This window comes from Triturus cristatus, chromosome 6, assembly GCF_964204655.1.
Source record: "Triturus cristatus chromosome 6, aTriCri1.1, whole genome shotgun sequence".
Classification (NCBI taxonomy): Eukaryota; Metazoa; Chordata; class Amphibia; order Caudata; family Salamandridae; genus Triturus; species Triturus cristatus.
This window is the reverse complement of record NC_140589.1, coordinates 931,496,405-931,524,205: the sequence shown is the minus strand read 5'-3', so window position 1 is coordinate 931,524,205 and position 27,801 is coordinate 931,496,405. Positions and strand designations below refer to the sequence as shown.

At 43.9% G+C, this 27,801-nt stretch overlaps 2 long non-coding RNA genes across 2 annotated transcripts in view; both read right to left on the bottom strand.

Moving 5' to 3' along the window:
• Nucleotides 1-27,801, bottom strand: part of LOC146820809 (uncharacterized) — a 144,682-nt gene that overhangs the window by 93,059 nt on the left and 23,822 nt on the right. The window lies entirely within an intron of this gene.
• The window catches only part of LOC146820810 (uncharacterized), a 47,751-nt gene that overhangs the window by 9,103 nt on the left and 10,847 nt on the right, over nucleotides 1-27,801 (bottom strand). The window contains exon 2 of the long non-coding RNA XR_014962625.1: nucleotides 20,313-20,455. This is a non-coding gene — a long non-coding RNA (uncharacterized LOC146820810). The remainder of the gene's footprint in view (nucleotides 1-20,312; nucleotides 20,456-27,801) is intronic.

Genomic DNA, 27,801 nt, shown 5'->3' with positions numbered 1-27,801 from the left:
TTAGTAGTCCTAAATCTAAATTTAGGACTACTAAATTGAGAAAAATCCTAATTTTAAGACTTTCGGTATTCACAGAAGGCATTTAGGAGTCCTAAAGTTAGGAGTCCTAACTATACTACTACTAAACTGAGAAAAATCCTAATTTTAAGGCTTTCGGTATTCACAGAAGGCATTTAGGAGTTCTAAAGTTAGGAGTCCTAAATTTAGGACTACTAAATTGAGAAAAATCCTAATTTTAAGACTTTCGGTATTCACAGAAGGCATTTAGGAGTCCTAAAGTTAGGACTCCTAACTTCTGTGAATACCGAAATGAGTAAGTGCCTTCTGTGAATACCAAAATGAGTAAGTGCCTTCTGTGAATACAAAAATGGTAGTAAGTTTAGGATTTTGTCTTAAGTTAGTTCTGTGAATCGGGCCCTAATACTTCAGTTTGCCAGAATTGAGCTTCAAGCAGTTGCTTCTCGCCCACTCTGCTACCATGGTCAGCGTAGGAGATGGTGGTGATATTTTGGGATCGCATGATTTAGACGAGCGGTGTGATGTAGACGTTGAACAGGGTCGGGATGAAAGACGATCTCTTGGGAATTCCTCAGTTCAGGTTCTTGTCTCCGAAGTGAAGGGTGGCAATTTGACTCTTCGGGTTCTTTCTGTGAGGAAGGAGCAGATCCTGGTGAGTGTGGGTCCTTGGAGTCTTCTATGAGTGTGTTTGAAAGAGATTTTTTTTAAATCCATACACAAGTGGGCAACTAGGCAAAAAGAAACAGAGAGAAAACACTTAGAAATCCTACTGGGAAATTCAAAGATTTTGCAGTAGACGTCTCACCCACTGAATAGTGTCATGCTTCATCATCGGCCCCTATCCACACCTTTGCAGGGTAGTACCACCAGGGCGGACTCAGCCATAAATGGTAGTTCTAATATAAAGTATCTTTCTGGATAAAGCAGGGATCCAGTTGGGAAAAGAATATTAAAATGTCTCGAGGTACACCGAAAAAGAATTCCTTTTTATTAGTAGGGTACCATGGGCATGATTAAAAATAAGTACAGGGTCTTAATTGAGCATTAGTTTCGCAATTGGCCCTGGTTTATGCCAAATTCGTGGAGTCTTCTACAGGTGTGTTGTGGGAGACTGTGTCATATGCCATGGAGAGGTCGAGGAGGAGGAGGGCTGCTGTTTCTCCCCAGTCTAGGATAGTCTGGATGTCGTTGGTAGCTGCAATTAGTGCTGTTCCAGTGCTGTATTTTTTTCTGAATCCTGATTGAGTGTTGTCCAGTAGGTGGTGTAGTTCGAGGTGGCTTGTGAGTTATTTAGTGATGGTCTTTTCTATCACTTTGGCTACGTAGAGGAGCAAGGACATCAAATAGATGTTGCTCAGTTGTATCGGGGTTGGCCAACAGCTTCTTGAGGAAGGCATTGACTACTCCATGCTTCCACTCTTCCAAGAACGTGCCAGTGATGGAGGTGTTGATGATGTGGGAGAGGGTGGTGCTGATCAGTGATACTCCGAGGTTGTAGATGTGGTGGGGACATGGATCAGCCGGGGCCCCTGGGTGGATGGTGGTATGATTGTTACTGCGTCTTCTTTTGTGAAAGTTTTCCATTCGATCAGGTGGTCGTCTTTGTTTGTAATGGGCAGGTTGGGGAAGAGATCTCCAGGTTCTGGTTGGTGTGACAATTTGCTTTAGATGTTTGTGATTTAGGTGTGGAACAAATTTGATAGGTCGTCACAGAGCTCTTTGGAGGGAGTGATGCTGCTGACAGAGGACGAGGGTTTGGGAATTCCTTGACAATCAAGAAGATCTCCTTGTAGCTATTGGAGTTCCCTTCGATGTGATCAGCTAGAGTTCTTTTCTTGGTGTCTCTCAGTGGCTGTGGTAGAGTCTAAGTGCAGTCTTCCGTGGTAGGTTCTCTATTTTCTTTCTAGCTGTTTGCTGTGACATTTGATATCTCGATGGACCTCTGTGTACCAGCCGGCCTGCTTGTTGGTTCTTCTTTGCTTGTTGGGTTTGATGGGTGCAAGGGAGTCTGCTGAGTTTAGAACAAGTTGTTGAAGTTGGTGATGTCCTCGTTGAGGTTATCCGTGGGGTTAGGTTGGTCTGTGGTGAGGACATTGAACCACCCTGCCTCTGAGATTTTGCCCCAGCTGTGGTTAGGTAAGCTGTGGTTAGGTAAGCTGGCTAAATTGGCTTGCGGTGGAAGTGGATGATGGAGTGCTCGGTTCATGTGAGCGGCGAAGTGGAGTGTGGCGGTTGATATGGGGTCTAGCTGTGGCGCAGATGATGGTTCTGTCTTCTAGGTGGAAGTTGAGATCAAAGAGGAATATGAAGGCTCTGGAGTCAATAGTGAGAAGAGCGATGAAGTCAGTGATGAGGCTGGTGAAGGTATCTTATGGTCCGGGTGGTCGGTAGACGTGGGTTAAATTTCGGGTGAAGTTGTTGGAGATGTGCAGCTTGAAGTGCCGGTGTTCCATGAATAGGGTGATGCTCTCTGAGGATGTGTAGCATTTGATGGAGTCTTTGTAGATGACTGCAAGTACTTCTTCTGGCTTGTGAGGGTGGCCCTGTCTTGCAATCTTGTAGTTCACTGGGATTGTTGCAGCGATGTCGGGTACCGATGAGGAGTTGAGCCAGGATTCCCTGAGGAAGAGGCGTTCCGGTGCATCACTGCTCAGCAGGTCCCAGATTTCCATTGCATGTTTGCAGAGAGATCATGTGTTGAGTAGCATGCATGCGCATACGTGTTGGTGTTTGGGTTTTTGGTGTGGTGTTATGTGGGGGTTTTGATGGTGTTGCCAGTGCTTGAGTGGGATGTGTGGGTAAGCTGCTGCGGGGTCGAGCAATTGAAGGAGTGATGCAGGGTATTGCTGGTGGTGCGATGGGACCAGGGTTCGGCATGCCACCAGCTCGTCCGCTGTGCAAACGTGCAGCAGCCGCCATTAAGTTTGTAATCTTATGGGATAGGAGGTTGGGGGTGGTGGGTGGGGCTGCAGAAACACTTGAAGTAGAGGAGGTAAGGAGACACAGCAGGAAGAGCAGACAAGGAGGTGGGAGGTGGGAAATTTCACATGGGGGGGGTTACTGAACGACCAACAGAGAAGGCAGGAGGCCTGTAACAGGGTGAAAAAGGCACAAAAATGAAGGGGATGAGCAGAAAGGTACTAAGGGGTGAAAGCGAATACAGACACAAAAAACGTGTGAAAACAAGTGATAACAGGCTAAACAAAAGGGTGTAAAAGAATGACAACAGGCACAAAAAATAAGTAAATACAAGTGAAATCAGACACAAAAACCGGATGAATAAGTGAAAACAGCAACAAAAAATGAATGAAGAGCAAAAGGCACTATGGGGAGAGAGAGAAAACCGGCACAGAAAAACGGTTGAGGCACAAAAAAGGCACAGACGAGTGAGAGATCTAGGCAGCAGCCAAGGAGCGGGTGAAAAAGAGAGGGAAGAGAAAGTAGAAAGGAGCACGCTGAAAGAGGACAACAGAAGGGAGAGCAGGAGGAGCGAGACGGGAGCCTTGAATCAAGAGAGCCTGGTCCGATAGGGCCTTGACTGTTCGGAGGACCAGTCTCAGGTAATTGGAGGCTGGGCCTAGGCACATGCTCAATGGGGTTGCACAAGGCTGTCATTTATAGGTTCAGGGAGGAGTGCGGGCGGTAGACTGGGCTGCAGAGATGCGGGAAGAAGATGTGGGAAGGAGAAGCTGCAGGGACAGCAGGTAAGAAGAGGGGGTGGGGAGCAGGAAAAGGCATGGGAGGGCGTCTTTGTGGAGAATGACAGAGGAGGGCAGAAGCCTGGAACGGTATGAAAAAGTCACAAAAACGTGCGAGAAGAGCAGAAAGGCACTAAGGGGTGAAAGCGAAAACAAGCTGAAAAAACTATGAAAACAAGTAACAGGTACAAAATAGTTGAAAACGAATTAAAACAGTCACAAAAAACAGGTGGAAATGGGTGAAAACAGACACAAAAATGGGTGAAGAGCAAAAGGCACTAAGTGGTGAGAGACAAAACAGGCACAGAAAAACGGGTGAGGAGCAAAAATGTAAAAAAGGGTGAAAGAGTTTGGCAGAAGCCAAGGAGCGGGTGGAAGAGAGAGGGAAGAGTAAGGAGAAATAAGGTGATTGAAAAAGAGATAGACAGCAGAAGAAGCAAGGTGAGAGCCTTGAGGGGAGGAAGTTGGGTTCGAAAGGGCCTTAAATGATCAGATGACCGGATCCAGGTAAGTGGGTGCTGGGCCTAGGACCCACAAAGATAGACACAAGATGTGGAAGTTGTGACCAAGACGCAAGAATGTTGCGGCTCATCAGGCCAGGCTTGCTGTTCATTTCAACCAAATATATAAAATCCAGGGAAGACAAAAAGAGAGTGAAATGGAGCAGGGTGGTAATTATTTAATGACTGATGGGTTCTTTACTAACCAAACTTTAGAAGCCCTGCAAGATCTCAAATGTATGACTTGAGAGGCATCTGAGTCTCAAGATCGTCACGATAAAACCATTACCTCTATTTCTTTGCATATTGGCTCAGACCACAAAAATCAATTTACAACTGGTAGATCTGTGAAGAATTGGTGACTCTATGGACAAGTATCATAAAGATGGTGGCTCTGAGCTAAAAGTTTAGTTGGAAAATTTTCTGAGCACCTAAGAGTCAATGACAATATCAAAGAACTCAGACTTCTGCTAAGTAATCTGGAAAACTGGTACTCTATCAGTGCCAGGCTGTAAGAGGACTACAAAGGCACACAATCAGTCCTTGTCTTGTTTGGCCGTGTGTCGGGAATAGATGCTTGCCACATACTGGGCAATGTGTTCCATGCTCCTGGTAGGGAAGTAGATTCTTCTACACTCCCCCCACCTCCACCAGTCCCCAATAAAGCCAGAAGTCCTTATCATGGATCTCAGAGAAACTAGGGGACTAAACCACAAGGAACCCTATGAGCCAGTAAGAAAAGCCTTGGCCACTGAGGCAGCCACTACTGACTTACTGTAAGAAGATTATTTTATTCAGATTTGCAATAAAAATAAGTAGTAAAAATTCTGCAAATTGTTGAGACTTAAGGACTGATTTTGATCCTAGCTCTGTCAGAGCGATGGAGTAAATTACTCTCTCGCCATGAGGGAGATGTCGCCTGTCAGATGTATAAATGACCGCCAAGCTGGCAGTCATTTATAACATTTATAAAGCACTGGCAGGAACAGCTGTCATGGCGACTCCTGTCATTGCATTTTCCTGTTTGGTTCAGGGCTCCAGTAGCATGATGGGGCCCTGCACCAAACACTGTTGTTTTTTGTTTTCAAAAAGGAAATCCAGTTTCTGGAAAATAAAAAAGGTAATCATCTCAGTGCATGGGAGTCTTCTCCCATGGCGAGGGGGGCATTATTTCTTTTTTACTGTCCCTAACCACCGGGGTTTGCGTGGCAGTGATGGAAAGTAAAAAAGCTGCTATTTGTCCTCCCATCCTAATTGGACGGATGGACAAATAGCCAATTCTCTTAAGGCTCTTACTCTGTCGGGCTGTCTGACAATAGTTTGCCACAGCTGTATCAGAGTAAATACTTCGATGGCGAAACTTAAGGTCCGCCACCAATACAATTGAGTGGGTGGACCACTGTGTTGGAGGGAATGGAACTCCATCACCATTTATGATTGAGTTCCCCCTCAGCCAACATACAAATAGAGCCCTTAGCAAGATACACCAGTCCTCAGAGGAATCTAATCCACAGCTCCAGGCAAAATCCTCCATCAGTGCCGTTGTTTTTCCATTTTCCAGCCTAATATCCAAAACCAGTCGAACAATCTAAAACAAATCTGTAAACTAGGATAATCCTCGCCTTGTTCCCCCAATCTTTCACCATCAGATACTGCACAGGGCCTCCTTGTGCTACCTAAGTTCATAAAGACAGAACTTGTGAGGAAGGTGTGAAGAAGGCACCCCTAGGCAGCATTCAACAGAATCTGTTACATCCCAACCTTTCCATCATGCCGGCAAAGAATCCAGCAATCCAAGGATCTCACCCTCCAACTCATAGAGCTTACAAGAAATTCCATCCTAGGTAATCCTTGAAATTAGCTACAAGGTTGAATAGCAACATTACAAGAAACATGGGCCAATAGTACAGTACACAACACCGGGAAAGATGCATTCAGCGCCCCTGCACCAAAGGCGCTGAAGGCAGACCTTCTAGGGTGCTGATAATTTGGGAACATGCTAGTTTGAATTTCACACCAGAAAAACAAACTACCAGTCATCATGACATCCAACAATTGTTATTAACTTTTAAATCAGGAAAGCAACTAATGATTTTCAATCTCAATAACAGGAGAGCTAATCACTGGGTAGAATCTGCAACATTGTATCATGTTGATGCTTGCCTTAACTTCTCAATAGTTCCTCTCACCAAAAAGAGGAGCCATCAGTGGTTATGGAAGGTGACTTTAATACATCTTTCGACAAACAAGCAACTAAGGATTGATCACAAAATAACAAAACCAGGTTTGGTGTGCCCCTGGTGTGCAGGAGCAGGGCATCAAACACCTACATCCATGGGGTTCAAGCTGGCTCATTTAACTCTAGCACACTGCCTGCGAGCATACAATGGATGAATCAAATCAGACTCCCCACACATAACACCTTTGAGAATGGTTTACATAAAGGAATACTTCACTACATAACGGTTGCTCTCCAAAGCTAGAGATTCATCATTGACATGTCTCTTGAGGAGCACCCAGAAAGTGACCACAGTCCTTCAGCCAGCCAGAGTTTGCACCAGGAAGTTATGCCCTAGGAATCTTGAAGGTCTAACTACAATTATTCAAATCCATGCATCTAACAACAAGAAAAGATTCAAGTGGGACAAAGTGCAGCTTGAACCCATCGTTAAACCAATGAATGACTTGGTAACCAATGTCCTGGATTCTGTAGATTTGTCATTACTTGAGTGTGTAATCAAGGCTTGAAGATCCATGAGCTCAGTTTTAGTCATATGGCCCTTTTAATCTCTAAGGCCATTGTCCACCAACCAAACCTTAGACCTGGTTGTCATTCTTGGCTTGACAAAGACTGTAGACGAGCAAAGGTATCACTGCCTCTGGTCCTAAGAAGTAATATTAGACCTGCACTCATACAGTAGAGCAGTTTTAAGTTGCTGCCCAATAACAAGAAACTAGAATAAGAACTGCACTCAATGTGAGGCCATAAGAGGGTTGTCAACCTGAAGGATTGTCGAGCCTCCTGGCATATCACATCCAATGGCAGTAAATGCCAATAGGGCAAAAACAGAAGCTCATATTACAGAGGATCCCAATTCAAACATTTTTCAGGTTTGACCATGGATCCCCGAGCACCGACAGAAAGCTCCATGAACTGTGGAGCTATTGGAGACTGGTTTTGGGTAAATGGAACACTTCACACTAAATGAAGTACTTGCAGCAATCAGTAAACAAGGGAAAGACAAGGTCCCTTGTCTTGATAAACTACCAGTTGACTTACATAAATATGATCTCATCATATGGAGGCATTATAGTAGTGTTATGTCAATGCCATTTCATGCATGGCTCCTATAGCATCTTCCTGGCACGGAGCCAAAACAATACCTATCTATTTGATATATGACAGACATGAGCCAGTATATTATTGCACTATTAGACATTCGGAAAATCTACAAAAAATATTTTCATTTGTTGTGCTGTACAAACTTGAGACTTGGCCCAGTCCTATTTGATAACTTCTATAAATCAAGCTGGCTTTAGGAAAAAGACAATCATAATTGGCCAGGTGTTCAGATTCCATTTTATATTGAAAAGATTTGTCAAATTGAAAAGTATCCCCTTATAGGTTGCCTTTGAGGAACTCGCTCCAGGACATGGGCATTCTGGATGTACTGAAGATTTGACTTCATGAGAATAATTTGGCTTTGGTTAAATGAGGGACAGCAGGAAAAAACACCTAATTCTTCCAGTGCGCAAAGGTGTTAAACAATTTGGCTCCATTGTACCCCTCTTGTTTTCATTGTACATTAACTAGTTAGCTGAGGTGGTCAGTGACTGTACCAATGATGACTACAGACTGAGATGGGGTACGGATTGCCACTTTATTATTTGGTGACAACACTCTTGGTCTCTAAGTCCTCCGTGGCCTACTAAATCTTTTTGATACGTTTGCAGATTTTTGCACAGCCAAAGGCGTGCAAGTCAATATACAGAAAACAAAACGAATGAGGCTCATACCATGTAAAGATGTGAGAAACAACTTCATGCAGAGTAGATTCAGTCTGGAGATGTTAGGTGTGTTTCTCTATCTAGGATTTACTTTGTCATCTCATATACCTTGAAGCCCCATATCAGCAGAATAAGGACCCTTATGGCACAAGGGGTGGGTGCCATGGCCCACTTTACAGACAGAAGTGGGGGCCTCTTTGTGTCCCCACTCTTTAAGTATATATAGCCCACTACTAGAATGCTTCCCTCTATGGCACGGAACTTTAGGGCTGCTCAAACTTACCACAATTGTCCTAGTCCTAAAAATACTGCTGAAACTTCCTCTCTGCACACCTATACTCCGTGTACTTGGATTTGGGAATTATTGAAATCACGTTGAGTCTAAACTAATACTGCTATTTTACTGGGTCAGAGTCTTGGCACACCAGAGCTCTCCTACCTGAAAGATGCCCTTGGAAACATCCTGACCTACGCTAATAGTAACTCTTTGGATTGGTTCATATATGTAAGGGATATGCTGGGGCAAATTGGCCTTCAACGTCTTTGGGATTTCCACATGCAATCACACTTGACTTTGTAATAGAAGTTAAGACAGCATACATGCTTTGGCCAGTTGAAAAACAGTTTTTTAAATCTCACCATGCTAGAATGACCAAGACACTCTTGCTGTGCAGATATACACCCAAATTTGAGCTATTCTTAGATGATGTTGTACCAGTTTTGTATAAAACAACTGCTATTGAAACTCAGGTTGGGCATTCTGTAATTAAAGTATTTTACTTTTACTTGTAGCAATTCACCCTCTCAAACACATTATTCCCTAGCTGTGTTATTTACAGTGAAGATAAGATACACATTTTGGTCAAGCCTACTAGACAGTGCATGCACTGTCTGGTGTGAGGCATATTGTGGCTTACCAAGAACATAGAGGGGCTTAGAGCCCTCCATTGCTCACCGATTGCTGGCTTTTCTTGTCACTCTCATTTGCCTTCTCCTTATTGGTATCCCAGATTGTCAGTTTTGTGTTTGTCCTCACAGGGAGCATTGCCTCTTTACAATCTCTTTTACTGAATGTCATTGCTGCTCCCACAGCTTGCTTTTCAAGAACTACTTTTTTCTTTTATGTTTGGTACTCCATTAGAGTGCATGTGTTTTCAAACCTTCTCCCTCTTGATAGTCTCTCCCCCTGTTCTCCATATTCCTCTGTATTGCTCTCTGTTATCTACCTACTTCTCCCTGTCCTCTCCCCTCTCCTCCTCCCTCTTGCGCCCATATTTTTGCTTCACTCCAACCCGAATCAGTAATAAAAAGAAAAACAAGTCCCCATGTCATTGTGTAGGCTTGCACATGCATGAAGAAAAGACTTCTTTTCTTTAGCCATGCTGCACAGCAACGTGGATGCTGTGCATTGTGGCTAAATCCACTGGCCAAGCCAATAGGTCACAAAGGCCCTCCAAGGCATAAATGGTTGCTGTCCTTACTAAGAGCAACTTGTGTCTGAAATGGGAAACCTGTCTTGAAGCTGCTGAAGACTTCAACTCGAAGTGCAGTGGTGGTAGCTGTTTTTGGGTCGAGCCTGGCCAGCGCATGCGCTGCTCTGTGATGCATGCTGTGTTCAGGTATGGACTGGGAGCTCTGCCCACTCTCCGCCCATATTTTTCATTCGCTTGTGTCATTGTCCTTTGTAAAGTGTGGCTTTTCATTGGTCAATATGCTTAGTAGTCCTTAGTACAGTCTTGTCTCATCTTGTAACCTCCCATAAGGACTGTCCCTCTTACGTGTGTTGTTACTCTGTAGGCTTTAATTACAGCCTTCCACTACTATTTCATTAAATTGTTTTCACCTGCCTGCTGTTGCAGGCAAGACAGCTCTCTCGTAACATGTTTTTTTTTATAGCATGGCATGCTACAGTAGCGGCCATGCTTTGGATTATTTGCAGCACCGAACGTTGCCACATGTTTTCTTTGAATATTTATTCACTTTTTGTTGTTGTTTACAAGCACCTGTGCCGTGCTTTCACGTTAATAGAGGCCACGCCCCTTTCTTTAGATGAGCCGCGTCTAAAGAAAGGTCAGTGGCCGCTAATAAAGTGAAGCCGGGGCACGGGATGCTTTTACCAAAAAAGCATTTGTTTGTCAACTTGACAAACAAATGCTTTTTTTGTAAAAGCAGCCCATACCCCGCTTTCACTTTAATGGCGGCCACTCCCCTTATCTTAAGGTGCGGCTCGTCTAAAGAAAGGAGCGCGGCCTCTATTAATGTGAAAGCTCGGCATGGGGCGCTTGTAAATGAAAAATATTTGCAATGCAATAGGTGTTGCATTTGCAAGAATTTAAGCTATTGTCATTTACAATGCCAATAGCTCAAACTCTTGTAAATGTGAGACCTATTGCATTGCAAATGCTTGTTCGTTATCTTTTCACAGTGATGTCATTGTCACCAGACTGTTGGTTATTGATATAGATAGCTGTTTAAAAAATTTATACACCCCTTCTTTTACTTGCATTTCTAGTATTCTTTCATGTTTTAAAGGTTATACCTAAAATAAATAAATACATTGATTATTAACCTAGTCCACAGTAGTTTATTTTATTGTTCCAAATTTGCACAAATCAGCGGGCATGGGTACATATTGATGTGCTACAGCTGACAGGCGCAAAACTGCATCTTTGCAAATCAGTGTGTCAATTGGCTTTTGTAAAAGCCATTGGCCTTTCTTTATAAAAGGTTGTATGGTCACTTGCATAACGCAATTTAGTGCTTCACCATCAGATCTGGCTAGTAAATTGACACTTTGGAGCATATTTACAAGCCCCTATCGCCACCACAACGTCACTTTTCAGGAAGTTGTGGTGGCGATAGGGGCTTTACCTTATTTACAAGGCAATGTTAAGCCACTTAATGTGGCTTAACGCTGTCTTGTAAATAAGGCACCCTTTCACGATATACTTAACGTGAAAGAGGAGGGCAATGGGTGTTGCTGTGGGCATTCCACCCCACCAACCATTGATTTTGACGCTGCTCAATATTTACAAGGGGGGAAACAGCGGTTACAATGTGGGTGTTACCACCCAGGTAGGTAACAACGCGGTCATTATAACAACTTTGTTGTTATCATGAGTGGCTTTACATCGCAAGTCGTTTCTACGACTTGCGCTAGGTGGCTTGCAACACCAGGGTATTTGTTCGGTTTTTACATCCAACACATTCCCTGCTGTTACGCTAACTTGAGTAGGAATAGTAATTTATACTATTCCTAAGTCTAGCATGCCATCTAGTGCAAGTCGTAGAAACGACCTGTGATGTAAAGCCATGCGTGGTAACGCAGTCGTTGTAACGACCGCGTTGTTACCTACCGTGTGATAACACCACACGTTGTATCATCACATATTCTTAAAAGGGTGGCATAAATATGGGGCAGCACCAAAATTAGGACCAGGGATAACCTGGTCTTACCCTGGCAAAACGAGGAGAAAAGGTTTCATTTCTCCTTGTTTTTGCTGTTTCCATGCATTGTGCAGCACAAATGGAAACAGCAAAACGCCTATGATTGTTTATGTGCAGGAAGGTGATCAATCATTTTTTTTTAAATTATGTTATGCAACTTCTATGTGTGCTGCATTGAGCAGCACACATAGAAGTTACAAAACACCATCCAAAGATTGTTTATGTGCAGGATGGGACACCTTCCTGCACATAAACAATCTTACCCTGCAATGCAGACACCCTTGCACTATGGTGCAAGGGTGCCTGCCTTGGCACTAGGCAGCTAAATTTAGCGCCAGCGCAGGGGGAACTCAGGGCTACACCATATTCTTGTAAATATGGTGCAGCCCTGCGTTTATAAAGTGACAGAGCGTGTTGTTGACATTCTTGGCTTACAGACACGCTTCGCCACTTTACTAGTAAATATGCCCCTCTCTTGTGGGTCTCGTTGTGAAAAACGAGCATTAATGCAAACCCTTTGGAAATAAGGGCCATTTGTCTTAATATACCTCAGAGAAGCAAGTCACCTCCAGCACAAAGCAAGGACGCACCCTTTTTAAACTAGTTGTGCCTGTATTACCTTTGAATGAGGCAGGATTGGTCACAGCAGGCATTCAAAGGTAAGGCTTGTGATATCATGAGGTGTATCCTGAACTTAGGAACTAAAAACAAACAAATGTTTTCTCTGGTCTATGGAAACGCCCTAATTTCCGAACTCGCGTTGGGAGGCAGAACAAAAACAGGGCAGCCAGGGAACATTTTAAACCTAAATAAGAGCAACCATCCAATCACACCTATAAAGAGTACACAATAATTATATGATGCCTTAAGTTACTCCCAATACTCCACACATCAGGAAGATAGATTCCTACTGTCTCTTGCCTTCATAGGCACTGGATGTCGAGGTGTCCTTGCTACAGCACTCCAAAATAAACATGCTGTGGTTCAGAAGGCAATAAGCACGCCTTTACATTTTTATTGGGTTATATTTGCTGTACTTTCAATGGCAGACCTCAAATGTTAGTCTATATCTTTTGACAAATTGATGCTTATTTTTTCATGTGTAGAAATGTGCTTACTATTCTTCCTCTGACTGCAAAGTTAGAGGATTTTGTAAAGCGAACTATCTGACAATTTTGCTGGTGCTCAGTGACTGTGTGAAAGTAAAGGCTGTAGGGTGTCAGTTTGATTTCTAACACGTACTGTACAAATATTTGAAAACATATCAGCAGGTAGGAAAGCACAAATGAAGCTCATTTTTCTTCAGTAAATTCTAAATTAGTATGGGAAAAAAAAAGACTTTAACGGAATCAAAACAATTCAAAAGACTTTAATTGGTGATGTGCAAGTGATAAATATTTGTTGAAACCTAATTTTCAAGCATTATTGTTTGTATGCTATGTAGTTTTATCAGTAAAACTGCATGTTAGTGCAAATTGTGTTGCCATTTCAATGGAAAATGCACTGTCTGAAAATGCTTTCTTAATATTTTACAACAATGTGCCCCTAAATGCCCATTTGGCTACACACCACACCCCTACCATTCTCCTGCTGAATGAGTGTGACTAATTTGCTATACTTGTACTTTGTGCCACACTTGAATTTTTCACAATCCATATGACTTCAGTAATGTAGCATTGACAGCAGCACCCTCACTCCGACAAGTGTTCCAGCACTGCATGATTTCAGAGATAGTTTTCAGTAATGGTGCTTGGGTGCTGCTCAACGAAAGTTTGAGTTGCTATTGGGTCAATGCTACAGTGCAGTACAATGCCAACTCTGGCAAAAAGCACACTAGATGCACTGGGTTCAGGCATGGAATAAACTCGCAAATTCACATGAAGAGTCACACGGGCATATTATGTTCGTGAGGAATATGGAAGCCACATTTTTCCAGAGACACTTTTTTGTGACCTGAATAACACTGTTCAATGACATGGCAACAGTGCCATGGGCTCGCATTCAGGTAGGGAATTTGGTCCTCCTGCACTCTGTTTGATAGGAAAATGTTGCTATAGTTGGAGTGCAGTGGGACTTTAATGTTCATGAGCCTCAGTGACTCTGCACCTACTGGCCATTGATCGCTAAGTCTGAGCTCCCATCTTCTACCTAAATTATTATCCATACTCTGGAAAAGGAAATGTACTTCTACGTTTTACATGTCCTAGTAGTGACAAGCAGCTAAATTCATCTTTCACTACTGTGAGGCCTACTCTTCTCGTAAACTAACATTGGAAATCCCTTAAAACACTTTTAAGCTGTAATTCCTGATTACAAATGAATAGCTAAATCATGTTTCATATATTTGGAATGGTAGTGATCTTTAGTGGTTAAGCTTGATTTGACATTACTATGTCAAATGCCACTTTTAGAAACTGGACATTTCTCTGCTCTTAACTTTGCTCTGTGTGCCTGCAGCCTGCCTCCAATACACGTCTGGGCTGGGTGACAGCTACAGTTAGTTAATTCCCTCTAGACAGACACAAACACAGGAAGGGTGGGTGTGACAGAGGACTTGTCTGTATTTATTTGCAGTCTGATAACCTTCCTGGGCAGGAAGAGAAAGAGGGAGCTCACACTTACATCTGAATAGGCTGTGTCTTGTCCCCACACAAAGGACTGATTATCCCCCACAGTTAGCATGGCAGACAGGGCTGGATGACAGGGGACCTGTGCACTTCAAGGAGCTGCAATGAAGTCACCGCCCAATTCAAAGGTACATTTGGGTATAAGTACTGGGGATCTGACCCTACCTAATCAGTACACTACTGAACCTGGGAAGAACTCTGTTACTCTGTTAGAGTAAAGACTACTGTGCTGTAAGGGTTGCCATTTTGCCTGGACTGATGTTCAGAGGAACTGCTTCTCTGCTTTGCTGAGCTGCCCTGCTGAGGACAAGGACTGGGCCCATTTCACTTGAACCCAGAGTGAATCCAATGGCTTGCTGGCTTGCCTCTTGTTTTCTTAATACTCAGGGACACAACAGACTTCCTACAATCCTGTTAGTGCTGCTGGACTCTGCCACTCGTGTGTCCTACCATTGCCTGAGGTGCCCTCTCCAGTCTTGGGCCTCAGAAGTGGGTTCTACAGCTTTTTTGCCACAAAGAAGACGCAGTGTCACCACTGCACTGGTCAATACCGATGCTTTGCCCTATGATACCGATGCCGAGGCTGTTCGATGACAGCAGTTCTACAGCCTGTGTGACCTAACGATGACGCTCTGCGCACCTTGACGATGAGTCATTGCCTGGATTCCAGCCGAGCTTGATGTGGATGCAGTGGCCCGATTGCGTGGAAAAGATTAACTCATTGTGCCCTCTGCATTGATACGTTGCTCCTACTTTTTGAGTGGCACCTGCATGAGTCTCATAGCTGGCTTGCCCTCCATCGGCTTAGGCTTGCACTTTTGATTCACCCCAGTCCATCGCAACCTCAAGTAACCTCCTAGTGTTATTCATTTCTAAGCACTGTGTTTGCATTCATTCTTTAAAAATGTGTCTTCTACTGATTGGATTTTGTATCTTTGATCTTGTTTTACTCAGATAAATAATCTCTATTGTTCTAAACATGTGGAGTCTTTTTGTGGTGTGTCTTTGTGTAATATGGTGCATTCCTCCTGTTGCCTTGCGTTGACGCCCTTTTGGCTGCCTAATGCCAACACAGGCACCCTTGCACCATGGTGCAAGGGTGCCTGCGTTGTAAGGTATATTTTTTTGTGCAGGAAGGGGAAACTTCCTGCAGAAAAACAATCCCCTGAAGCTTTTCATCTTTCTATGTGTGTCGCAGAATGCAGCACACATAGAAAGAGGACAAAACGAGGAGAAATAAACATATTAAGCAGCACCCTGAGAGGCATAGGTTTTTTGCACATTCCCAGGTCTACCACTTCTGCTAAATCTGAGACTGCGTCAAAATCCAAGGTTGTTGCGTGGGAACACCCAAGCAACGCCCATGGAAACGCCTCCCTAGAGCAGAGTAACGCAACGCAGAGATTTGTGCTGCGTTGCATTGCTCAAGATTTATGAAGCCACTCAGGGCCACGCATGGTGGTCTTGCATGGCTTCATAAATCTCACTTTGACGTTGCGTCACTCTTGCACTACTTTGCGTGGTGAAAGAGCATCGCAAAGGGGCTTGTAAATATGCCCTCTAGTTCATTACTGATATTGTCGTTAGGGTGGGGCAGGAATTAATACTGCTCAATGCACTTATATAATCTGATGTACTAAGGCGAAAAAAGTCTGCATGTTAAGGAAATGCACTTTTTTTATTTTTAAGAGACTTTATCCTATTTTCCCATGACTTGTGTTACATGATTATATGTCCACTATTTTCAGGGCTCATGTCGTGCACAGGCTCTTATAGCCAGAAGCCGACCCTTGCTTGGCTGTTGCCAATTTGTTGGCTCGCCCATCCCTAATAGGTAGAAGTTAAGTAAAGTAAAGCGGAGATGACGTTTGAGAGGATAAATCCACCTACGCAACACATTTTTTGCATTGGTTTGTTCCAAGCAGTGCTTTAAATGGGCCGGTACTCACCGGTACTGAGTACCGGCACTTCTTAAATTTATCACTGTGAGTACCGGCACTTCTCTGCTGCCTTGGAGAGTACCGGTACTCATGACAAGGTAGGTTTAGTGGCTGTGAGTGCTGGTGAGCAGGAGTGGAACTTGTCTCTGGCAGCAAAGGCGCAGCTTCTGTCTCCCGTCCCCGATCTGAGCCCCAGCTGAGCTATTCAGCAAGGCGCAGTTGAATAATGTTCGGTGCTCACCATCACGCTGTGCTTGACAAAGCAGGGTCGAGATTCATTTTACCTGCTAGTGTGCACGTGTGATTTTCAAAGCACAGCACTTCAGGTAGGGTAATGTCCGTGCAGGGTAATACTTTAAACAAACATTTTATGAGGGGCAAGGGCGGATTCTCACACTTCCCGTACTTTCTCTGGATCAGAGGGTTCATGCCCAGACAATGCGATCGAAGAGGCCCCTGGAGCGCTAATCTGATTTCTGCAGTGAGGCACCTACCTTCCTAACGCCACATGCCTCAATTACCGCCAACCCTGTGTTTTCCACACATTCCCAACACTTTCCTTTAGATGCGCCTGGCTCCCTTCTTGCTCTGTCACACTGTTGTGGAGGAGCCATGTCTGGTCGGCGCCCAGGCTGTGACAGGAATTCCCCTGCTACATGAAGTTAAAGGAGGAAGCCGCTGTTCCAGAATCGATCACCTGCTCCCCTCCTCCTGACCTGGACTGTGCTATTGCTGTGCCCAGCAGAGCCCAACTTCTGCCGCAGACTCACCACGCCAGCGCTACTACCTTTTGTCTAAACTAGCAGTTTTGCTGATTTTTTAGTAGTGCCAAGTGTTTAACATCCCTGCTTGACAGTGACACCAGGAAGCAGCAGCCTTTATTTTCTCAGCATAGTTAGACTTGCTAAGTCAGAGATGTCATGTGATTATTGTTCCAGCTGGAGAGAGGTCAGAGTGTTCTCTCCTGGCAGTTTTCACTCTGACCATTAAGTAGTGTAGAGAGTTAATATGCCTTCTTCAAAAAAGCATATTGTATTGTACTGTATTGTATGTGGATAGCTCAGTGGGTTGCTGCTTTTGTCACAGAGAGCCCTTCGTTACATGTGGTTCAACCGCACCTGAAGCTGAGGTTGGGGTGGAGGGTGCTGATTTTTTTTTTTAAATGTAATAATAGCTTCAAAAGAACCTACTGCAGAGTTTGACCTTCTTGTTGCTTAAATGAGTGTGATTTCTGATGTTTGTCTATTTCCATTGACTTCATACCATGATTATGCTCGCAAGAAAGTGCCACTCTAAGTGTTACACATCTAGTTGTTGCCTGACTCTCGTAAATCCACTGAATCTATGAAAATGTCACACATAAGCAATCTGAAACATTAGCAGCTATACTCAAATGGGTGTCTTTTCTGATATTTATATGATTCCCTCGTCTTCATTGCTTAATTTTGCTAGTGAGAAAGTGTCAATCATAGTCGTTGAAATGTCACTCATAATTACAATGCAAATATGAAAATGTCACACAAAGCAGACTGAAACCTTGGCAGCTATGGGGTCCATTCAGGCCCTGTGCTGTCAACCACATTCACACTATCCTCTGCATTTGCGCAAACACAGGAATCATGGCAGTCCCCAGGAAGTGGCAATTAAAAAAGCCATGGTGAAGACTACAACATGGCTTTTAACATACCAAGAGTCTTTTTATGTTTGTGTATTTGCCTACATTTGTATGCCTGTTTTTTGTAAGAAAAATGGGTGGCACTTTGTGTGTACATGTCTGCTCGGTGACAAAGGTTAATAAATAACGTATTAGAGAGAGTTAGTGAGTGAGTGAGTGAGTGAGTGAGTGAGTGAGTGAGTGAGTGAGTGAGTGAGTGAGTGAGTGAGTGAGTGAGTGGATAGATGAGTAAGCAAGGGTGGATGGATGAGTGGATGATGGATGAGTGAGTGAATGGATGGATGGGTGAAAGAGGGTGGATGATTGGATAAAAGGGCGGATATGGGTGGATAAGTGAAAGATTGGATGGATGAATGAAAGGGAGGGGGATGGATGAAAAGGTGGATGATGGATGAGTGAAAGGAGGGATTAAGTGAAAGGGTGGATGGAATGAAAGGGTGGATGGTATAAAGGAGTGAAAGGGTTGATGGATAGATGAGAGAAAGGATTGATGGATGAGCGAAAGGGTGGCTAAAGAGATGTATGAGTGAAATGATGAATGGATAGGTCTAAAGATGGATGGATAGATTTGGATATGAAGGTTGGACAGACGGAATGGTGAAAAACTGAATGTTGGATGAAAAACTGAATAGACAACAGAATGTAAAGAGTAAATGGTGGACATCAGCAGGTAAATGGTAGGATGAAGGGATGAATGGCTAGATCGAAGGAAGAGACAAGAGATATCTTCTGGGGAGGGTCGTGCTGATTTGCTTCATTTGCTTGGTGCCATAAGAGCTTTGGTTCGAAGTGGGGTTATTTTCAGTTTCTTCCTACTCACATGTCCAAAAATATATAGTATTGTGCCAAACAACAGCATTTAACAGTATGGCATTAAGAAGGTGCAACTATTGCAAAAAAAGGAAATGTTAACATATCGCATTTCTCTTTCATTTTGCGTAATGAGTTAACCTGCTTTGTTTATATACACACAATTATGTGTTTTGTTGTGTGCTGCAACTATTATAGAAGTCGTTAAGTATCACTTTGTCTTGCCCTTAGCCCCGCCCCTGGCCCCGCCCACTCACTACACCTCTAGCTCATTTTAATGAGTACCTGCACTTATTTTTTCCCATTTAAAGCACTGGTTCCAAGAGAACAATCTGACCTTTCTTCACTGAGGATGACTCACTGCTACTTCTTCACCTAGCGTTCTGCAGCGATACAAAAAGCGATGCACACTGGTGCAAACATTTCGATAAACTCGCCCTCCTTGCCCTTCCAGTTTCACTGTCCTCTCACGCAGGTATTTCCGCAACCAGAACGGAATGTTCCTTAGGGAAACCGCCGGAAATGCCATCAGAATACCTAACAACGCATATAATATTTGTATGTCACTGAAACGAGTTTAAAGATTAAGAATGAACGATATTAGGAGGGCGGGGGATCCTCGCCTAGCAGATGTCCTCAGCGCTTAAAAATTCTAGAAATTCGTAAATCGACTGAATCGACAAAAAAGCTACTTCCGGATAAAATGTACTTTTCAAATCCAAATTTGAGTCATTTGTTGTTAATTCACTTGGGGTGTTTATTGTTTGCATCTATCTTTTCTGAAATGTTAAAGATTTTGGGGCAGTTTTACAAGCATCTTGCGCCACTTTTGCGTCACTTTTAACATGGGGAAAGTGACGCAAAAGTGGCGCAAGGGGCTTGTAAATCTGCCCGTTTGTTTGCATTTTACATAAAGTAGCAAGAGAGACGGCGTTGTGTTTTTACATGAAGTACAGCACTCTATTGCCAATTCTAAGAAAAAGGTCACGTTTTATTTTTTTGTGAAAACAAAAAACTACTAAGTAAAGATTTTTTTTTTTTAAAGTACCTTCTGTTTCCCTAACTTCATCAGAAAGGGCTAGGTGATGTAGGGGTACAGAAGATGAGGAGAAGAGAGAAGGAAGAGTCACAATACAGGCAATAAGGACATTTCTTTTGTATGGAATAATCTTTTCCTAAAAGCTGGTATATCACCGGATTTAACAACAAGAGCATTCAGGGGGACCGCTCTGACTGACAGGTAGGGGAGTTGGACAGGAGAGGTAATGTGGCAGGGGAAACAAGATGCAATTCATGGTGGTCCATGAATAATTGAGAAGGATCTTTAGAGTGCTGTGGTAGAGATCTAGAAGTCATGGCAAATTGTTCAAAAGATGATGGGACAGGACAGATACCCACATCCAGTGTTTAATTTGTAAAACAATAAGACAGGGCCCGAAGTTTTGCTCAGAAGCAAGTGGGCTGCCCTATGAATATTGGAGGTGCCGAATACCAAGGCTGTGTAGTGTTGATTCCACCTCATGACTCTTCTACTCACCACCAGACACTCCCTGCCCCTTTATCTCACTCATACATGTTCTTTTTCTTACCTGTTTTCTCCCTTTGTGACTGTTTTCCATCTTTCTTTCTTTCCTTCTTTCTTTCTTTCTTTCTTTCTTTCCTTCTTTCTGCCTTACTTTTTTTTTCTTCTTTTTTCTCCATTTTGTATCTTTCTCTCGATTTGGGTGAAAGTCTGATGAGGAAAAAAAAGTGCTGATCACGAAAAATGAGCGCAATTGGGTCCCACCTACAACCACCGGTTGTGCTTACACACCATACCAACAGAGTTTGCACATCTCCTGCTTCTTCTCTCTAGCAAATATATTCATCTGCATGACCAGAATTGGCGATAAAGAGATAGGGAAGGAGAAAGGGCTGTGGAGCTTCCTATTTTCCTGTCTTCCAGGAGAACAAGAACACCAGAGGATTTCCTGGCACAGCGGAGATGCAGTTCGATACTTTGCTTTGGCAGCTGTTGTCCTGTGAAAAGCGGCTTTTCATGCCCCTGATATCTCTTCAGGTAATGTGTAGAGTTAAAGTATACTACCCTCTACTGAAAGGTACATTTCGCCAATTTCTCCTATGCGCTAAAAGTGTATGCATGAACAACGTAGAAGGGCTGTGACCCAAAGTCCACCTTTCATTTTCACAACTTATGCTAGACTCCGTTCCCTATGATCCTTACCTAGCAACTTTAAATGCATGTTGTGTCCCATCAGCACCATGAAACTTTGTGATCAAGCACATTATATTTAAATATCACCACAAAATAACATTACACAACCTACTCCTTCTCATAGAGACCAGCTTATCCCTGGTGCCAACCACCGCCCCCATATCCTTACCTCGCTCCATCCAACTCTCGGTTCAGCTGTGGGTCAACAACTTAATGGAGCTACTGGGGTGAGGCTTGAATTGGAGGAATGACTGTGGTGTTGTATTAACGGGATTAAGAATTGGTTTAATGCCCCCCAGGTACCCTCACTGACAATGTGGAGTACAGGAGGAGACAGCCTCCTTCCTCCATGGGACTTCCCCTGCTCTCACCTCATATCATAAAACTGGTTGCTGTACATTTGAACTCTGTAAGGACCTAATTCTTCTCACCATCACCCCTATTGGCCGTACCCCCATTCTTCTCCTTTTCAATCAATCAATCAATCATCAGTCTTATAGAGCACACACCTACTCAATGAGTGTCCCGTCTCCAACTAGGCTTTTAGACTATCAGTGCTAAAACAGGTTACTTAAATACACTTTCAAATAGCCAGATCTTCAAATGGCTTTTAAAGGTGAGTTCATCCTTTATCGTGCGAAGCTGCAAAGGGATTGAGTTCCAGGCGGCGGCCACAAGAAAGGAAAATGAGGAGCCGCCACACTTTTTCCTCTTTGCCCTGGGGACCACTGCCAACAACGCATCAGAAGAGCACAGAGGTCAGGCCGGATGATACAGCCTAATCCTTTTTGTAAGTTCTATGACCCTGATTGGTGAAAGGCGTTGTAAGTCAACATGAGTCCTTTGAACGTCAATCAATGCAGTTTTTTAGATGATACTGAATATGACTTCTTTTAGGAGCTTTTTAAAAGAAGCCGAGCTGCCGCATTCTAAACTATCTGCAATCTTCTCAGTTGGTATGATGGTAGGCCCCAATAAAGGGTGTTAGCATAATTCAGTTGAGAAGTCACAAGGGCATGGACAATCATTTTCTGATATTGCCCGGGTAAAAGGCACAGAAATGTCTTCAGGGAAAGCCACAGCACATGCCTACAAGTTTTGCTGTCAAATTTAATCCCAAGATTCTACACTAGAGATAGGGGCCGGCGGAGGTGGGACGTGACAGGGTCAACAGTGGCCATTCCATAAAGGGGAGGGTGTACCAAATAACAGAGTCTCTGTTTTACTAGTGTTGCACTGCAATTTGCTCAAACGCATCCACTGGAAAGTTTCCAAAAGGGTGTCAGGACATATTGAGAAAGTAATAGTTCAATCACGGAAAAATTCCAAGAGTCGATTGATCATATGCAGTGTTTTATATACAGTTTTTGAAGTTAAGACTCCCTCTCAGGAGAGTAGCAAGAGGTGACATCCACTGGAACACAGCTGAGAGGCATGCCTTAAAGTGGATTAAGGAATTGGGAGCGTTCCTGTCTAATTTGAGGACATCAGCATAGGACACCACTTGCACGCCAATGGCTTTGAAGGCCTTTCCCTCCTGATTCCTCCTCTCACACTCTCCTCTACTTACTCATTTCTTTTTCTAAGACTGACACTCATAAACGGTTACCACCAACACACTATTTCCTTGTCTAGTGAAATGTAAGTAAATTTGCGCTCTCGCTACATACAACTCCAGCTGTCTGTTGTAAGCAGAATTGTATATAATGCTACAAAGTGTCAGTCCACGCTTGTGATTATATGTCTTTCACACCAGTCTTAGTTCCATGTTTTTAATGGTGGGTTTTCCTCTCTATTCTGTGATTGTCCCACCCACGTAGCATTGCTGATATATTCTTGCTTTTGATTGACTGTGTTATAGCCTTCCACTGCTGATGTCATCAAACTACTTTTTTTTAAATGTCGTTTCTTTTTTGGTACTCCATGGGAGCGCACATCTTCATCTTTAGAGTGCACTTGTGCTCTTTACTTTTCCCTCCTCTGACTCACTCCTTCTCTCCTCTCTCGCCCTCCCTCTCGATACTCCACTGTGGTCCGCCGGATGCTCAATGGCAGCCATGGTGATGCCCTGGATGTCCTCCTTATCCTGTCTGTCCCGGCCTCCCTCTCTCTCCCGATGCTCCTCCATGGGTTGTATGATGTTACCCTGCATGCTTTTACCCCGCAGTTTTTACTCTGCAAAATCTTTTACAACGCAGGGCTTTACAACGCACTCTGTTACAAAACATTCCCCATTACAACGCAATTACTATTTTAACTCCAGGGGTGGTTACTTTGGGGAATGCGTTGTAACAGTTTGCGGTGTAAGGCCCTGTGTTGTAAAAGTTTATTCGGAGTAAAAAATGCAGGGTAAAGACATGCGGAGTAAAAAATGCGGGGTAAAGGATGTTTCCCTCCTTCATGGCATGTCAGGTGCCAGATGATGGCCTTCGTTATGCTCTGGGTGTTGTCCCTCTGCACTACCCAGTGCTGTCAATATCTATGGTGCTACCCACTATTGTCTTTGCCAAAGCTGGAGGGTGTTAAACCTCACCGGTGCTGTCAAAGCCAAAAGAGACTGTCCAGGTTTCGAGATAACCACCTTGTGTCTTGAATCTTGAGATGCTGCTATATTTATGAAATGCTTTTATTATCTGCACTTTTATGGGCATGATTGGCCGAATAAAGTTTTGTGACTGACTGATTGACATCCATGTTGCATGATGCAACAAGCATTGCATTGTGGCAGCAACACACATGACACAGGTTACAATGCAAAGCACATTTTTTCATACAACACAGCAGCCATTTTTGTAGGTATAGAAAACAGTGACTGCATTGTTTTCAATAATTTTGACATGGATGGTCAGACATTGGAAAGCTAATTGCATCACTCGCCCAGCATTGGCACATTGGTCAGACATTGGAAAGCCAATTGCATCACTCGCCCGGCATTGGCACCATGAGACCAACTGGCTTTGCCAAATCGAATTGTGTTTGATTTACGTATTTGAAAGATGCTGTTTTGTGAGAAAGCCAATTACTGACCATTGGACATTTTTTAGCGACACGGGCTAGGATTGTTAAATATCTCTGTAAGATACCTGTCTGTGAGTTTTAAATAGTGTCGCAAGATTCCAGTCTGTGTTTGTTAAAGATTAACCGAAGCCTTACAGCAGGGATGGCGATTTGCAGTGAAACCCTCTAAAACCTCAAACAACCATCTTTTAGAGGGAGACTGAAAAATGTTAGACAGGCCTTGCAGAGCCCTCGTGCATAATGCAGCACCCCAGTGACATTGCTGACAAAACGAAACTAATCAACAGTACAACACCCCCATAACACATGCCTCACTCACAGATACAAACAAGCATTTGCAATGCAATAGGTCTAGCATTTTCGTAACTTTGACCTATTGGTATTGTAAATGACAATGCCTTTTATTATTGCAGGTTTTTTAAACAGATAAATAAAAGGCGTTGTCATTTACAATGTAAAAAGCCAAAATCTCGCAAATGCGAGACCTATTGCATTGCAAATGCTTGTTTTAGAAGGAATAGGGTAACTGTTCCTGGTAAAGACAGTGCTCGGTGCATGATTTAATAGTGCCATTTTTATGGAGGGAAATCCTGTGTGCCATGCACCGATCAGTGTAGAGGTAATGTAAACTGCAGAGATAGCACCGCGTGCAATTATCTTCCAGAACTACCATGTACCCTGCACTAACGGAGCTGGCATCCAAATAAAGAATATACCTAATGCCATCGATGCAAGCTGTTTCCAGCTGCATGAGTGTGCAGAGACAGAGTAGGCGAGGATAAGCACTCTGCACAGCTGGTGTCTGCCTCCCCCTACTTACCCACCTCTGTAGATTGACAGCCAAGGAGCTGGCAAAGGACACACTCCCTGATTGACATCTCAGCGGCGACATCAACGCTGGTTGTGGTCACCATGGCGACGTCTTGGCAGTGAACTGTGAAAGTTGCAGGCCCAGCCTCTCCTCTTCCAGGTGCCCTGACGTCACCGAGGGGCGGTGCAGGGCGCAGGCCCCGCCCCCGGCCGAGGCTGAGCTCTGTCATCGGAGTCTGAGCTGTTCGAGTCGCTTCCTCAGGCTCTCGCACCCCGGTGCCACCTCCGCTGCTCCCCGGCCCCAGCATGGGGCACCCCCAGCGCGGCCCGGTGCGGGTGGGTTTCTACTTTATATGACATTGACCGCACGCTGGGGAAGGGCAACTTCGCCGTTGTGAAGCTAGCGAGGCACCGCATCACCAAGAGCGAGGTGAGTGCCTACAAGGACCTATGGAGGGATTCCTATAGATGATGCACATTCACCCATAGATACAGATACATGCAAGCCAGGCCCTGGATCACCAAGGAGGAGGTGAGTACACGTGGGGAGCCAAAAAAAAAAGGAAACAGTAAGCGGGAGCCACCATAGCTAAGTGAAACAAAAAAAAAACAGAAAAGAGGTGTATTACAACAGCGCACTGTTGAAGCTAGCCTGCATTTCTCCTGTGTTTATTAATTAGGGAAGCCCACATGGCGCCAGTGAGACGCCCACCTATTTCCTCTCCCGGGAGTTGTTGCACAACAAAGCAGGGGGCTCATTAATGCGGTGCCTGGCGCCAGCTGTACACGTGCAGATCTTCTGCACTGAAAGTTAACTAACGCCTCACGGTGTAAGCTGGCACGTGTTCACAGGCGCGTTCACAATTGCAGTCCGTCCTGCGCGTGCACATATCCTGTCTCCCTTCCAAAGCTAGTCAGTAACAACAGATCTCGCTAGCGACAGCGCTTTCGCGCTGCATCGCTAGGCGAGACCTAAAAAGCTAGCGTATGCCTACATTATTAATGTTTGCTATTTAAGCACAATGCAAAACGCGTGTTAACCAAATGCAAAAGGCATGCGAAACAAATAAGCTAGCGCGCACACATATGAATGTTCTGTGAGGCACTGAGCAAAAAAAAGGAAAGCGTATTCACACGGCGCCACTAATACACGTGCACATCTCCTGTCCTGACTGTCTTTTAAACGCGTGCACAAATTACAGCAAGAAAGCAAGAGGCGTGTTAACGCGGCAAGCAGGAGGCGTGTTAACACGGCATCAATAATACGCGTGCACATGTCCTGTCCTGCAACTTCAGCTAACGCCGCCGTACGCATTCACAGCTGATGTCTTTTAAGCGCGTGCACCTATCCTGTCCCGCATCGCTAAGCAAGTCGGCAACAATAGGTCTCGCCTACGCGAGCAACACATGGCGCTGCATCGCGTAGGCGAGACCTAAAAACACCAAACACATGCCACACAAGAGTCCTCCGGTAAGCTAACAGAGCGGAACCATTGCCAAATACTACAATGAATAGACACACTGTTACATATGCTTGACAAACATGTAACCAACTTCCTATAAATGACAAAGCCCAAAATCACGTGGAAAGGCTTTCCGGGCTACCAAGAGTTAACTGCCAGAAAGGTGCTGTATAAATTCTGATAACATAACATCCCACAAGCACAGAATTTGGATTAAAAAAACTGCTTATGACTCCCCAGAGTCAACCTGTGCAAAGGAAGGCAAAATCACTATATTGTGGGCCAAGTCTCTTTTCATTAATAACAGTAATGCAACAGAGGCTTAAAACTGGCAATGCACATGCTAGGAAGGCTCTCTATGAAACATAGCCAGGGCTTTAAGTGAATCAATACAAAAAACAATGGTCCTAACTCAATTGTTACCACAACACAATAATGTCATCCCGTTAAATCTTTTCAAAATTTAGAGCTAAATTGCAAAAGAAATCATTTAGGATAGCTCAAAATATTCAATATAACATTCTAACATGAAGCGATGCAACATCCATTATTTGATTCATCAATATTTATTTGCAAAAATTTTTTATAAATTATATAATGTTCGGCGCATGGTTGCTCCAGAGGGAACGTGCATGAAACAAGAGTGCTGAGAAGTGAATGTGTAGAAGCAGAAGATTTGAAGAACAATAGAACAGATATTAAAATCATTTACAAGATACACGGTTATAATTCACCGTAAGAGGTGTCCTGGTCACGTTTGAAAATATCAACAATCAGTTTCAATTTTTCATGCACAGAATTTAATTCATATTGTAGCACGTTTTGGAGATGGCGTGTACCATGCTTAACAACAAGGGGGTGTCGACGTTTCGACCCGTCTCGGGGTACAGAGGTATTTTGAGACCTTGACCGTGCGGGTCTTCTTCAGGACAACAGGGGGGAGTTAGGGGCAACCTGACGTGGTCCTCGACTTGACTTCTGTGTCATGTAAGCAGTCCTGTCTGGTATATTTCACAGGCTGTCGAGCTGCAGTTGTGGAATCAGTCAATTCTGCAGTGTCTCGGGCCTTCTATTTAAAAGGTAAGGAAACGGAATTCAATTGGGCATCTCGTTTCCAGCCGCTGGGCGCGCTGCGTCTATATAGGTTCGTGCTTCCCGTAGCGTCTCTATTCCGTTTCCTTTCCTTTTAAATAGAAGGCCCGAGACACTGCAGAATTGACTGATTCCACAACTGCTTACATGACACAGAAGTCAAGTCGAGGACCACGTCAGGTTGCCCCTAACTCCCCCCTGTTGTCCTGAAGAAGACCCGCACGGTCAAGGTCTCAAAATACCTCTGTACCCCGAGACGGGTCGAAACGTCGACACCCCCTTGTTGTTAAGCCTGGTACACGCCATCTCCCAAACGTGCTACAATATGAATTAAATTCTGTGCATGAAAAATTGAAACTGATTGTTGATATTTTCAAACGTGACCAGGACACCTCTTACGGTGAATTATAACCGTGTATCTTGTAAATGATTTTAATATCTGTTCTATTGTTCTTCAAATCTTCTGCTTCTACACATTCA